Raw genomic sequence first — 13,952 nt, 5'->3', positions numbered from 1 at the left:
AATAGGAGAACAAGATTGACAAAAACAAATTCCCTCCCCTAAAGCTATGACAGCTACTAAGACTGCTATTTGTAACATAAACAAGTAAAACAAAACTACACATGCACAGCCCATCATGATCCAGAGCTGGGAGGAGGAGGAGGAGGAGTCACCCCAGTACAGGAGAACTTCCCTTTTAAAGAGGAGAACCAGCCAATCCCACCTCTACACCTGAACAGGAAATGGGACACACATACAGAGTGGACTCCACCCTGTGAACAAGGAGGGCAAACAGCAATATATACAAATGATCAAAGGTCATAACAGAGTTCTTTATAAGGCAGTAGATTCTTCATTTTGGCTTCCTCCAAACATCAAGAGACCATTTATCTCTCTGTTTTTGGAATATAATAATATTGATGTTAATTCTACAACATCATTTATTTTGGAAAATATCAGATAAATCACTCAGAATATTGATTTCAGCTCACTGGCCCAGGGATGGTGATGTAAAGGCCCAGTCCCAATACACCCCATACCCCTACATTTTGCACGTTCCTGTGAGGGCAGTGGTGTCCCAATAACTTTTTTCATGTAGGGGAAGGGGGCATAATGAGGGGTAGGGGCTATGAATCTAGCCCTTAACGTCGAGGGTTTTCCGATGCTGACTTCCCGAGGTAGGGCCAGTCTGTGAGCGAGATGATGTGGAGAAGTCTGAGGGGGGGGGGAAAAAACACAAAAAAAATCACGAGACAACAGATGTCAATGGTGTATTCTACTCTGTGTACCTCTTGGTTTATTTATCCACCGAAGCATGATGAAATCTAAAAGAATGATCGCAACTGTAAATTCCTGTCTTTTTTTTTTTTTGATGACATAATTTGTTGCTGCTGGGAATACCCTGTCGCTTGCGTTCCTGAATGTAAACTATGCAGTGACGTAGCAAGTGGTGTCCCAATTCCTTGGGAAGAAGCAAAGCTATACCCCTTGTGACTTCCTTTTGAAGGTTAAGGGGTGGAGGTGAGGGCTGGTGGTAGTGAGTAGGTGAACTTTGGGATTGGGCCAAAGTGTCAGAATGAAATATCTTTTTAGTAATTCTATGATCAGGCAGCTTCACAGATCTGTTCCAGAGCTGGAGCATTTGTCTCTTATGTCTGATACTCGAGGGCTCCCAACCCAAATCACCATGAAGAGCCAACACTGAGGTCCATTTGTGTACTGCTGTAAGATAACCAATAGCTCTATGATGCTGAGTATTACAAAGAGAATATTCACAGAATCCCCAGACAGCAGAAGCATCGTCTGACACACACACACACACACACACACACACACTATAGAACAGAGTGAAAGTATGAACTCCCAGATGAGCACAGTGTTCAGACTTGTTCAGGGCTCTACCTGCGGACTGAGCTAAAACACTGACAGCTGGGTTAAATGTCATGTGTTGGTCCAACGTCAGGTCAAGACATTTATACTGATCAGTGTAGGACAGCAGTACTGTCCCAAGATTAACAACATTCAACTTGGCCTAAAATGCTCCACTTGTGTTTTGTCTTGGTTCTCCATTAGTCTCCACTTCCAGCACTGTTTTGGAACAATGTTAAGCATAATGTGAACACTTTTTCTTTCTTAGCCCCATACACACGCTTCCCTTCTAAATTTGTACTGACATATTTGTCATCCCAAGAACAATATGTGTGCAATATGTGTTCAGCACCTTGAAAAATGTCTTCATGATAATTTTATGCTTAATCAATTGTCCTCATCAAATTTGGAGAAGTCATGAAATACGAAGCAAAAAAAAAAAGTCAATATTTTTTGAATGATAAACATTGAATGTGGGCAAATTGACCTGAAGGATAATAGGAGGGTTAAGTATGATTATTACATTAAACTATTCATGTTTCTTCAAATATATCAGTAATGATGAGTTTGGTTTTTTGTCTAGAGCTTCTGCAGCTTGTTTTGTAGACTGTTTGACTGGTTTTAGAGTGGACTTACCTGCCAGAGCTCAGATTGTTATACAGGAGTTCATATGTGGCAGAATCAGAGATAGAAATAAAGTTTGGCTGACTCTGCTGTTTGGTTATTTCTGATGTGTTCAAATCACAATGTTGACAGTTTGAGTCAGTTCAGGTTCTTTACAGTGTTGTTTCATTTTCTCATTAAATCTTGTCACTGTTTGTATTTGACTGTTGTGAAGCTGCTTCCTGTTGGTTCAGCTGTTTGACTTTCATTTTGTAAACTTCTACTTTCTAAACCTTCAGCTCTGAACAGATGATGAAACATTGAACGCTTTCAAGAATAAACTTTGTCTCCTAAAGTCACATCTTTTATTCTTTACTCAGGTTGAAGGGCTGCAGTTTGTCTGAGATCAGCTGTTCTTCTCTGGTCTCAGCTCTGAAGTCCAACCCCTCCCATCTCAGAGAACTGGACCTGAGTCACAACAATGACCTGAAGGATTCAGGACTGAAGGATCTGTTTGGTTTTCTGGAGAGTCCTCACTGTAGACTGGAGACTCTGAGGTCAGACTGATGTTTTATTTCTGCTCTCAGATTAATATGATGTTACAGTTGTGGTGACTCTGACCTGCAGACAGGTTTATATATTATGAGCGAAAATCCTCTTCAGGTTTTAGACATTTAACTGTTAAATGGTTGAAAATAGCTTTTGAAAAAGTTTATTTCAAAATGACATCGGAATGGAAAACATGAATCTAATGTTTTTGAAAGGGGACATCGCATATTAATTCGAAATATTAAAATCTTATTTCAGTGTTTCTTAGAATCATCCAAAATCAAAGAAATCAACACAAATATAAACCCTTTTGCCAACAAAAACACCTCTGAGGTGCTCATACACAGAACAACAAAACTGTAATGGGTTCACTCTCTCACCCAAGAATGGCACAAGTCTAGACCGGAACAGCTGAGAACTTTATTGACTACGTGCAATAGCCCAAACAGACGGCAGGCAGAGGCAGAGTCTAGAGACAGGCAGCAGGTCAGGTTACCGGGGCAGAGATGATGATTTCCACATTCAGCTATTCATGTTATATCATTATATCATTAATTATGAGTTAGATTTTCTGTGTAGAGCTTCTGCAGCTTGTTTGTAGACTGTTTGACTGGTTTTAGAGTGGACTTACCTGCCAGAGCTCAGATTGTTATACAGGAGTTCATATGTGGCAGAATCAGAGATAGAAATAAAGTTTGGCTGACTCTGCTGTTTGGTTATTTCTGATGTGTTAAAATCACAATCTTGACAGTTTGAGTTAGTTCAGGTTCTTTACAGTGTTGTTTCATTTTCTTATTAAATCTTGTCACTGTTTGTATTTGACTGTTGTGAAGCTGCTTCCTGTTGGTTCTAAACTTCTACTTTCTAAACCTTCAGCTCTGAACAGATGATGAAACATTGAACACTTTCAAGCAGGTACTTTGTCTCCTAAAGTCACATCTTTTATTATTAACTCAGGTTGGAGCGCTGCAGTTTGTCAGAGATCAGCTGTTCTTCTCTGGTCTCAGCTCTGAAGTCCAACCCCTCCCATCTCAGAGAACTGGACCTGAGTCAGAACGACCTGAAGGATTCAGAGCTGAAGAATCTGTCTGATCTTGTGGAGAGTCCAGACTTCAGACTGGAGACTCTGAGGTCAGTAGAGTTGGACTCAGTTCATCTTCCTTTCAGTAATATTGTTTAAATCCAGTATCAGAGCAAAGACTCTGTTTCCTGTGCAGCTGTGAGCGGAGAACAAATAGATTTCAGAATTAGACAGAAAAACAGAGAGAAAACAGTCAGCCAAACAGATCAGTCAAACAGCTATTGTGATCATGAGAGAACTCAGAGACGTTCAGATTCTGAATCTGGAAGCACTGCAGCTTAGTGGTTAATGCTGTCACCCCACAATAAGAAGGTCACAGGTTCCTGTTTCCTGTGAACCTTCAAACTCCTCAGTGAAGCTGTGAGAGGAGAACAGAAAAAGATTTCAGAATTAGAAAGAAAGACAGAGAGAAAACAGTCAGCCAATCAGATCAGTCAGAGGACTGTTGTGATCATGTGACCATCAAATGAAGCAGATTCCAGCTGAAGAACTCAGAGATGTTCAGATTCTGGTCCTCGTCCATCAAACTGTCAGATCTGAGCTGAGACTGTTTGTTCTCTGATCAGGTTCATCTGTCACAGCTCTGAGATCAGTCTGACTGAAAGCTGCACATCACTGATCTTCTTTCATCACACTGTCACCATGTGGTCTTTCTGCAGACCAGAATCCCGTCTGTCTGTCTGTCTGTCTGTCTGTCTGCCTACCTGTCTCTCTGTTTAAATTAACCTTTGGTAAATCATCAGTAAAGTGATGAACCTTCATGAGTCAGCTCTTTATCTCCACTGTGGACTCAGAGAAATGTGCTGAGTCAGCAGACTTGAGGTCTGTGAGTTTCCAGCTCAGTGTGTTCACTCCAACACGTTAACATGAGCTGAGAGGAAGCAGCTGCTGCACATCTGGACTGAACAGGACTGAAGTCCCTGCAGGTCTTTATGCTGGATCTGCATCACTGACTGACAGCTGATGGACAGAGTCAGGAAACACTGATGGATCTGCTCTCTTCTTCTTCTCTACACAGGCGGAAGTGGTGGCTGTGAAGAGGAAGGTGTGTGTTGATGGAGGATCAGCTGCTTCCTGATGATCCAGATGTTGCAGCAGCAGCTTGTCCAGACTCTGGACCATGTTCCTGGGAGGTGGAGAGGAGAGCTTCATCCAGCAGAGACTGACAGAGGAATCAGAGCTGGTCTGAGAACAGAGTCCAGTCCACCATGATCCCAGAGACTCCTCAAGTCCTCCTCTCCTCTCAGCCAGCTCCTCCAAACTCCACCTGGGGTTTAGGTTCAGCTTCACCTTCTTTCTTTCACAGGGAGAACATGAAAGAAGCTGAAGCTGAACTCAGCCTTCCAACTTTAGTGCTCCGTGTCACAGACTGATCCATTTTCTGACGTTATAGTCCACACCAGGCTGCAGCCTCTCTGTGTGACACTTTGTTCATCATTATTTTTACACTTTAGTTCCTGCTTCTTTTCATTTAGGCTCCATGTAGGCTGTTCATGATGACTTTGTTTGTGTGTGGCTGTTTTCTTCTGAATGTGGGATCTCTGTGTGAATGAAAGTTTCACAATCACTGCCTCAGACTGCATTCAGAAGGAATTGTTGAAGTCATAGAAGCTGAAGAGTTGATGATCAGAGGCTGACAGCTAAAGGAAGCTAGAATGCACACTGCTCTCTGACAGAGTCGGCCTCCCTCCACATTTAGGAGGCTTTTTCACTTCTTACATCAGCTGACAAAGGGCTCATCTGGGATTTGAACCCCGGACCTGTCACACCCTGAGCCAGAATCATCCTGATTGTTCCTGGAATGGTTTGGTTAGTCAGAGTGTGTCTGTGTGTGTTCTTGTCTCTCTGAGTGGTTGGAAATGAAAATGGAGATCGGTAGAAGCAGATGACTCTGAGGATGAATGAATGTTTCACTGACAACATCAACAGCCGTTTACTCACCTCACAACGTGACTGTGTGACCTCACTGGAGATCATGGAGGCATTTCCTGTCCTTCATAGCTCTCCCACGCAACAACAACGAATAATTCTTTCGTGTTCAATTTATACGGAAAGGCGCATGTGTACAAAGAAGCACACGATTCATCTCGTGAACGAATGAAGTGAAACATCAACTGTTATTAGAATAATAAGTGCCATTAAATTGAAATAAAAATCTAAACTGTCAATTTCACAGTTTGTTCCTCCCACATACTGAGATGTCTGTTCTGCCCTCTACTTATTAATAAAATACTTTGTTTAATGTTCATTTAAATACTTTGTTGGATCTGTCTGTCTGTATCATGTCAGAAACTCTGAAACACTGAACTTCTTTAAAACACGGTGGATTTACTGATATGAAAGTGTTATAAAATGCAGGAAGTACTTCTGAACATGCCAGCAAGTGTTGAAGGCGGCTGAAGCCTGGAGATTCGTGACGTGGTAACCTACCATTCATTAAACAAGCATTGGTGGTTCAGTGGTAGAATTCTCGCCTGCCATGCGGGAGGCCCGGGTTCGATTCCTGGCCAATGCAGAGTAACTCTTTACCAACATCCAGATGTTAGAAACACAGTGCTGCTTGGAAAATACCCAGATAGACTCCAACACACTGTGACTTTGTGAAACAACCAGTGGAGCCCCCTGGTGGTCAGTAGAAGTGCAGCCCGTCTGAGCTGGTGGCAGACCAAGGCTTCAGTCTGCACACATCTTCCACATGTGATGGCACACACACTGTGTATTGCGGCATCGCGCTAACTAGCTGAAGCCGCTGTCAGACATGCAGTGAATTAAAGTGCACCGTTTCATTTTGCAGCCAATCTTGTCTTCACGGAAGAGCGACGCGTTTAGTTAGTAAGCGTTGCTAGTTGTTATTTATTTATTTTTTATGATTTTAGGCTTTCATTTATGCTAAATGCACAATTGTTGCTGATTGCTTTAGCTGCTGCTAACTTTCTGTTTTGATACGGAACTCCGTTCATTCCAGCAGAACAACCATGAACATCATATAAACAATTCATGGAGGACAGAAAGTCAAAGTCAAAAGAACTGTGGGCCGAAAGGAAACAGGTCCAGGTACGTGTGTGGATATATCTGTAAAATATGGAAGTCAATATGTGTGTGTGTGAAATGAATGATATCTTTTTGTTATTTTAGCAGATAAACATGGATTGATGGCGCCACATGGAGCTGATTTAAAAGCTCAGAGAGGGAAAACACTCCCATTATATACAGATCCGGAGGTAGCAGCTCCTGATCTACTGAAGCATGATGTGAAGTTTACACGGTGCAAACATCAGCCTGCGGACTCTTAAAAGGATGATTCCTCTCCAAACGCCATCAGGTTGGAACTTCGTGGACCTGGACAACTGTTTGGCTATCGGACGATGTGGCAGGTACTCAGACAAAAGTCCAATCTTCGAGTGAAGAGAGATGATGTGATGAATGAGAGAGCACGCAGAAGGTTTCTAAGAAGAAGCTGCTACTCAATGGGAGCGAACTGTATGTGGCATGCAGATGGTTCTGATAAACTGGCTCTCTCAGGACGCATGGATGGATTTTTTCACCTAAAGTGCTGTGGCTCCAATGTGGACCGACAAATAACAAGAAGCCAACAGTGATCGCTGAGAATCTCCTCTCATGAGACTGAGGACTGATTGTGGCACGGAGAATGGCATTATGGCTGCCATTCAGTCTCCCCTACGCCTCCATCATGATGAGTGCTGCTCTGGGCCGTCCAGCCACATGTATGGCTCATCCACGAATAAGCAGCGTGTTGAATCCTGGTGGGCCATATTTAGAAGGGGAAGGTAAGTGGCCTTCATGAAGTCATTTTATTATGACTGACCTTTCATTTGATTTTTATCTTTATGTTCTATCTCAGATGAACTCCTCTAAACATATATAATAATTGAGGCTGGGACTTTAACGCGTTCATTTCAATTCATTAATTTCAAAGCCTTTAATGAATTAGATTTTTTTTTATGGAGTCCCACTTCTACTAATAACATATATATTTTCTTCCGATTCTATCCATTTCTATAGGTCTCAGTTCTGGATGGAGTTGTTTGCTGGATACTTCAACGGGAGCCATGAGCATCAGTGCCTTCTGAGATGTTGCTATGGTGATGTTGGATGAGTGTGTGAGACTGTGGAACAGTCACAGGATTCACACTTCCAGAACAGCGTCATGTCCAATGAACTGTGCTGCTGACCACACAGGTAATATTGGTGATGGATTGATATTTCTGTGTTTGTTTTATTTATTTATTGCCAAAATGCAAATAAATGCTATTTATTGTATCTAACACAGATTTGGCTCCACAGACTGGATTTGAGATTGAACCAGCTGATTTGGATGCTGTTCCAGAGGCGAGCCTGTCAATAGCTCCATGTGGGGACTCAAACATGCAGGAGGACTTTGACTTTGTTATGGAGCACAAACAACTACAGAAGCCAGAGAACTGGGAGTCTGCAACAGAGCTGTACATGAAGCTGAAAGAAACTGCTCAGCTGTGAGTCAGTGAGAGAGGGAATTTTCCCTTCCTGCATTATCAAGTGCTTACTCATTGAGTTTTCTGTCCTGTTTTTTTTTTTAATATACATGTCAAGAGCCGTGAGATGACTGTGCTGTGGTTTGGTACGAGACAAATAGCACTGAATTGAATCAAATATTGCCATGAGTGAAAAACATGCAATTTTTCTGTTTTAAAATTGTTTATTTATTGTTTGTAAACATAACATTTGCATTCCCATTGTTTCATTTCTTCAGATGAACAGGTACCAAAGTAATTTGGAAACATTACAAGGAAAAGTGAATGACAAGCTATGAAATCTGATTTGGAGTGGTGGAACACTGCAGCCTGTCTGAACACCAACGGTCACAGCTTCATTTTTCCTGTGTTTGAAATCAATTGATAAAAATTATAGCAAAGTAAAACGAAAACGAAACTTCTCAAAATCATTTGTTTTGTCTAAAACTTAATGGTGAAAATCTTAACTGTGGAAAAAAAAAAAACATGCTCCCATCTCTTTACATTATAAAAACACATTTAACAACAAAGAACAAACCACCTTTTTGGAGTCTGGTCGCGAGGGGTGATCCAGTCACACGGCTTATAAGCAGCCAAATCCTGAGGAATTTTGAATTCCAAAGTCCATGTGTGACTTAAACACAGTGTGTGATTCTAGGAGTGCTAATTTCAATGTGTTTGAACATGTATTGGGAACTGGGAATGGAGAGTCATCCAGGAACTCTATTCTTGGCGATGGTTCCAATCCAGACGGGGGAGGTGAAGTCAGCCTAGTTGCAAACATCAAAACATCCTCCAGAGACACAGCAGCCTGACCTTCTGCAAAGAAAAACCTTCAGTTACATCTTGGCAATGTATTTTCTAAATGAATCATAAAAAAGTGATTTACAAACCTTCACAATCAAAGACACAGTCCGCCCAGTCGCCCAAAGTTTGACTTTCTTTAAGTTTCCTGTTACTTCCTGATGGACTGAGGTCAGGTTTGAAGAGTCTCAAGTTCCAGACCAGTGAGTGGCTTTTCAGAGTGGCACAGGACAGGGGCCAGCAAAGTAGGCTGTTCCTGCAGTGCAGTCAGAAAGTGAAGAGCTGAAAGACCATCTTTGAATCTAAAAAGTCACCACAAACATTGTTTCACATTTAAATGACCCAAAGAAACATCAATGTTTTCTAAAATGACTATCCACCCAAACATATAGAAATGAGTAAAAATGGTTGTGTGTTGAACATTACTGATTTAAAGAAGAACTCTGTGTCTTGCTTTGCACTTGGCAGGGTAATTGTTACTCTACAGACTGCAAGAATTACGCACACAAACACAAGACTGGAGTGACATGAGCACCTTTTGATTGGCATAAGACAGAGGAAGGGGAGACAGACATCACACAGCAATTATACTAAACTAAGGCACACATTCTGACACACTGACTCAGAGCTAAAAAATATACATTCTTAAATAAACCACAGAGGGGGATGATGAGGCATTTCAAACTAAAATATCTTAAATACAAAAAAATAAAAATCACATCTTCATTACAAATATGATCTTACCTGTCAATTACAGATGGGATGTGGTCAATAATGTACCATCGGAGGGAGTCTGACACGATTTCTTTCTTTTCTTCAACAGTGGCAACACATCTCAGACAGCCTGCTGTCTGTAACATTGTGCTGCGTCTCTTGATGCATTCTCACAGACCATCCACTGAAGAAACATTCTCAATCTGAGATGAAACACGTTTTTGAAAAATAGTTCAAGCAACAAAGCGTATGTCATGTGATATATAAAGTTAATGATCATTAACCATTAGTGTTTTTTACATCTAACCCTGTTCATACCATTTGCATTGTACACCAAGAACTGATGTCCTTTTGGTCTATCAGAAATGGGCCGGCCTTTCAGATGTTTCATCAGTAGAGTTAAAAACTCTCGTCTCGGCCCACGTGTGTCAATTCCTTCTTCCAAAACAGCAGCATCATCTGTGAATTTTACCAGCATGTCACAGGTTTCAGAATAAGTTGGATGCTTGAACCCTCTGACTGCTCCATCCCAAACATGAGCCCCTGAGATGTTTTACCTGCTAACTCTTCCATGATCAATAGGATGCGACAGGTTTGTAATAATGTGTGGTAATGTAATGCCCATCTCCTCCCTGTAATGACATTTTTTTTATCTAATTAGTGCATAGTCCAGACAGTGCACAATTTGATACTTTTACAAAAATAATTTAAATAGCAGAAATATTGTACAGAGAAAAAACTGGAATGTCACAGTCAGCAGCTGTCAGTTTACATTGCTGTGTGTTGTAAATACCTCAAATTGACTGCAACCAGCTCCTCCTCATCCTCAACACATGGTGCATACAGGTCTGTGTATTTACTGTTGGAAAATTACCATTCCTATATTTAAAAAAACATTACAAACGGAAATATCTTTCCATGTAATCAATAAATTAAAATTAAGTGAGTCACTGTCATTTTTTACTCACCTGTAGCAAGTACTCCTGACTGGATTTGTTTCAGGTGGATCCAGATCCTCAGTGTCAGATATTACTGTCTGAAACAACACACTGAAAGCACATTGAAAGAACATTATCAGGGTGTCTGATTGGAATAGTAAATGCCAAATAATCAAGACTTGGTTCTTCGACTTAATGCTTGAAACCAAATGCAAATCCTATCAATAAAAAAAAAAAAAAAAAAACAAAACTGAATCAAAGTACAAAATGTAAAAATGAATGTACCACAGTGTCAGCTGCATTGAATTCAGCTGTGCTCCTCGATGTGATGACAATTTCAGAATCAGAGTCTGATTTATCAACCTCTGTAGCAAAAACAAACAACACATTATTAATTATGCTACATCAGAGTAAATAAATATGTACAAATATTGAATGAAGAGATCCACAAACCTCCTCTAAAGCGTGTTTCTAGGCAAATGAAAAAAGTGCCTTTCCTATTTCCTTTTTATATTCTGCCAGTTTGAATGGGCTTTCTGACCCAGGCACATGGAGCACCTCTGAACAGTCTGGATACAAAAGAAGGTCTGCTCCTTCATCCATCTTCTTGTTAAAGGTTCTCATTTCTTGGACAGCTTGCTTCAGTAGATCAGGTGCTGCTACCTCCGGATCTGTATATAATGGGAGTGTTTTCCCTCTCTGAGCTTTTAAATCAGCTCCATGTGGCGCCATCAATCCATGTTTATCTGCTAAAATAACAAAAAGATATCATTCATTTCACATACACACATATTGACTTCCATATTTTACAGATATATCCACACACGTACCTGGACCTGTTTCCTTTCGGCCCACAGTTCTTTTGACTTTGACTTTCTGTCCTCCATGAATTGTTTATATGATGTTCATGGTTGTTCTGCTGGAATGAACGGAGTTCCGTATCAAAACAGAAAGTTAGCAGCTAAAACAATCAGCAACAATTGTGCATTTAGCATAATTGTAAGCCTAAAAAAAATAAAATAAAAAAGAAACTAGCAACGCTTACTAACTAAACGCGTTGCTATTCCGTGAAGACAACGATTGGCTGCAAAATGAAATGGTGCACTTTAATTCACTGCATGTCTGACAGCAGCTTCAGCTAGTTAGCGCGATGCTACACTTAGCTTGTTTAGCATTTCCCGGCTGTTTATTAGATGTCTCCTGTGCGCGTGCTCCTTCCGTCTGGTCCGTTCATCAACGTTAAACACTCTACAGATCGTCCGCACGGAAAACACAACCGCGTAAATTGGCTCAAGTTGTTTCCCCAAAACGGCCAAAACACCATTTACTCCATGCTGCCATAAACTTTCACTCTGCAAAGTTTTCCCGCCACACAAACCGATACAAACTTTTTGAGCTCGCAGTCAATCTTCTTCTGGATCACTTCCGGCATTTGGTACATTCCCCTTCCGGAAGATTCTGTCGTTTGGAAATTTGTTTCGGGATTTGTAAAAGTGTTCTGCCACTTTTAAATTTGTCTTTTAAAATATAAATGTATTTTGTCTGTGGCAAGAGTGTTTTTATTGTGTAATTTTGTTTAATAAAAGATAAAAATGTTTCCCAACATGTACATTTGTTTCGCACTTTGTAATTTTGTTTTGCACTTACCAGCCACCGTAGTTTCCGAGTTGATCTAACTAACTCAGATCTGCTGTTCTGTCTTTACATGAGACAGGCAGGAAGTCGGACTTTCTAAAGCAAAGAGAATCCGGTTGGTTTACAAAATAAAACTGCAAGCAGGACGTTGCTGACCAGAGAGAGTTAACTTCTGTCACTGAGCTATTAAAGAAAAACACACGTGCTCTCCCCGTCGGGGAATCGAACCCCGGTCTTCCGCCTGACAGGCGGAGATACTGTCCACTATAACACTTAACAGGTGAAGGTTCATTCTGATGGAATGAACTGTTTCTACACAAGCTGCATGAATGTGACACAGAGCTCATGTTTAAAGTATTTTTCTTCAGTATTCTTATTGTGTATGGACCTCTGACTGTTGACATAAGTGCAGGTGACCTAAATTCAGCAAATTCCTTGACCTGCTTAATTTTGTAACCTCTGCCATGAATCCATACAAAAAAACCAACGACTTGCTGTGATTAGTTCACTTGTTGCTGTATCTGCAAAGAGCTAAAGTCTTGTGGAGAATGTGGGCATCGATCCCACTACCTGTCATATGCTAAGCGAGCACTCTACCATTTGAGCTAATTCCCCTGCTAAATGTTGATTGAGCCAACTACTGTCTGCTGTTCTGGAACCGGATACTCAGAGTTCAAATCCTGGACAAGCCCAGCTGTTGCCTTGCAGTTGTCAGGGGAGCTAACTCTTATTGTATGGAGCTGTGTGAGGTTGGCTGGTTGTGTTATTTCTGTGTTCAGAAATCACCTGAGTACAAGCTCGCTGTTCATTTGTAAAAAAGTTTCCTTTTAAACATCCAGTGCCTGCATTTTAAAGCATTAATCTCAAAGTCAGGTCACCCTTCTAGAAAGGAACACTTCAAAATACAACAGTTTTGGGGGGTTTATGTTTTCACTTTGTAAAGTCAAGTCTCCTTTTTAACAGTGCAGCAAACAGCCAGCAAACCAATAAACAGCTAATACAGTCTGATGAAACTGTAATTGTAACTGTGCAGAGAGATGTGTCAATGAAGAATGGGGAATCAAAAAGAGAAAAGATTGTCATGTTTAACATGGATGTGTGTTAATCATCATATGTTCATTCAAACAGCCTCTGAAAAAAGGGAGAGTGGCTAAAATAGGATTTATTCCAGAGCTTTGCACTTCTGTGCTGCTTGTATGTTCTCCCTTTAAAAAAAGGAGGAAATTGTACATTTCCAAAACGCTCATGCTTGATATGAGAACCCAACAGTGTGCATCATGCCGGCCTGCCCGGTGTGTGGCTGGTTCATCCCGTGTTGTGCGGGGTGCTCCTGACAGGTCTGAGGTCTCGCAGTCCTTCAGGCCTCGTTGGCGCAGTAGGCAGCGCGTCAGTCTCATAATCTGAAGGTCGTGAGTTCGAGCCTCACACGGGGCACAGCTTTAGTTAATAATGAGGAGTTAGGAGAACCTCAGTTCTTTCAACGCTCTCTGATTTACTTAACTTCTATGACATAGACAAGTATAAAGAATCTCATAACAGGTGTTATCTCACTCTTCCAGTTTAAAGGCACAACAGCAGCATCCAGCTTGTGTTTTGATAAGCTGTTAACTCGCAGAGTGCGGCTGCATTACTCTCGTCCAGACAGGGACCAACATTTACGCCAGGTTTTCTCCGAAACCGCAAATCTCCGACATTTCAAACTTCAGGATGTGTTAGAAAACTAAATCACCTATTATATCATTACAGATGTAACACAGGAAATGATAATCA

The 13,952-nt window shown here is 41.1% G+C and overlaps 2 non-coding genes across 2 annotated transcripts; both read left to right on the top strand.

Annotated features, from left to right (window-relative positions):
• Positions 1-6,024: 6,024 nt before the first annotated feature.
• On the top strand, positions 6,025-6,095 carry trnag-gcc (transfer RNA glycine (anticodon GCC)). The gene has a single exon. It is a non-coding gene; the product is annotated as a tRNA-Gly (tRNA).
• Positions 6,096-13,543: 7,448 nt separating this feature from the next.
• Positions 13,544-13,616, top strand: trnam-cau (transfer RNA methionine (anticodon CAU)). Its single transcript has one exon. It is a non-coding gene; the product is annotated as a tRNA-Met (tRNA).
• Positions 13,617-13,952: the final 336 nt, after the last annotated feature.

This window comes from Echeneis naucrates, unplaced genomic scaffold (assembly GCF_900963305.1).
Source record: "Echeneis naucrates unplaced genomic scaffold, fEcheNa1.1, whole genome shotgun sequence".
In the NCBI taxonomy this organism is placed as follows: Eukaryota; Metazoa; Chordata; class Actinopteri; order Carangiformes; family Echeneidae; genus Echeneis; species Echeneis naucrates.
The sequence above is the reverse complement of the archived record's forward strand: the minus strand, read 5'-3'. Positions and strand labels throughout refer to the sequence as shown.